Below are 1,694 nucleotides of genomic sequence, written 5' to 3'. Positions count from 1 at the left end.
TGTCGTTCTCTGTGGAACCGTCTTAAGTGACAACCTGGCCACGAGTAGGGGTAGCTTGCGCTTTTTCCCGTGGGGATTTTCCGCCTAACACACAGCAGCTACTCCGTAGGTGATGTGCCCTTGTCCATCGGAGTTCCAGGGCAGGGAGGATGAACTTGCTCGTCTGGATTGGAGAACGTTGGTTCTGAAGCCACTCCTGGGCTCAAACGCCAGGCGGGCTCCTCCCGGCTGGCAGCCTCACCGTGCTTCTCCCAAAAGCTGAGTTGCTTGCGCCCCCTCGTGTTTCGGACGCGCACAACCTCTCTGGGATGAGGTGTGGCCGTGCTTGAACCTCAGCCACCCAGAGCGAGGCGGTCTGTGGCCAGGAAGGGGCGCAACAGGAGAGCCTACCGCAGGCAAGGTCGTGCCCTTCAGTATCCCTGTGCACAACAGCCTTCTTGGGAACCAGCCTCCCACTAGGATCCTAGAATGAATGAGTGAGTGAATGAATGAATGAATTGGAGGATAAAAGGGGCAATAATGATAGAACCACCTCACAGGATTGCTGTATTTTTGTTGTTTGTTTTTTGCGGTGATGGGGATTAAACCTAGGGTCTCACACTCATCTGGTGAGTGTCAACGCTAGGCTAGTGAGCTACATCCCTGGCCATTTTTATATATTTTTAAATTTGAGACAAGACTCTCACTAAGTTGGGCCTTGAAATTGTGATCCTCCTGCCTTAACCTTCCAAGTAACTGGGAATATAGGCCTGCCTACACTAGGAGTCTTGGCTGACTTTGTGTCTTAAAGAAACATGTTTAAGAATTGAAACCAGGCTTTCCCCCCCCTCTGGCGGCAGCCATCAGGTGAGCCAAGATGGGCGCATACAAATTCATCCAGGAGCTATGGTGGAAGAAGCAGTCAGACGGGATGCGCTTTCTCCTGAGGGTCCGCGGCTGGCTGCTGGTATAACCACTAGCTGTCTGCGCTGCGCAGGGCTCCCTGCCCCACCCGGCCTGACCATGCGCAGAGGCTGGGATGCAAGGTTATGTCATATTCAGGATTCGTGTCCGACATGGTGACTGCAAACGCCCAGTTCCTAAGGGTACAACCTACGACAACCCTGTCCATCATGGTGTTAACCAGCTAAAGTTTGCCCGAAGCCATACAAATTTTTTGAGGTTATCCTCATTGATCCATTCCATAAATCTATCAGAAGAAATCCTGACACCCAGTGGATCAGCAAACCAGTCCACAAGCACAGAGAGATGCGTGGGCTGACTTCTGCTGGCCGCAAGAGCAAGGGCCACAAGTTCCACCACATTATTGGTGGCTCTTGCCGCGCAGCCTGGAGAAGGCGCAATACTCTAGCTCCACCGTTACTGCTAATACACGTAATGTTTGTAAAATTCATACCCAATAAACAATTTAGGACCGTAAAAAAGAATTGAAACTAGGTAGGTGTAGTGGTGGCGCATGCCTTTAATCCCAGCAGGTGGGTCTGTGAGGCCAGCCGAGTCTACAAAGCAAGTTCCAGGACAGCCAAGACTTTTACACAGAGAAACCCTGTCTTGATAAAAAACAAAGCAAACATAAAACAAACAAACAAACAAAAAACAAGCTAGTTCCTGGCATGAGTGACCAACACCTTAGACGCTCAGGTACTGCTAGAGGGGTCAGGGTGGCTATCAGCATTTATTATGTAATTACACAC

General features: G+C 50.5%; 1 pseudogene; it reads left to right on the top strand.

The window, feature by feature from the left end:
- The first annotated feature begins 856 nt into the window (after nt 1-856).
- Nucleotides 857-1,431, top strand: LOC121437816 (annotated as a pseudogene).
- The last annotated feature ends 263 nt before the right edge of the window (nt 1,432-1,694 follow it).

The sequence above is a fragment of the Microtus oregoni genome, unplaced genomic scaffold (assembly GCF_018167655.1).
Source record: "Microtus oregoni isolate MIOR12 unplaced genomic scaffold, Mior012 000054F_ref0000373, whole genome shotgun sequence".
In the NCBI taxonomy this organism is placed as follows: Eukaryota; Metazoa; Chordata; class Mammalia; order Rodentia; family Cricetidae; genus Microtus; species Microtus oregoni.
Note: the sequence above shows the minus strand (reverse complement) of the source record. Positions and strands in the feature narration are given on the sequence as shown.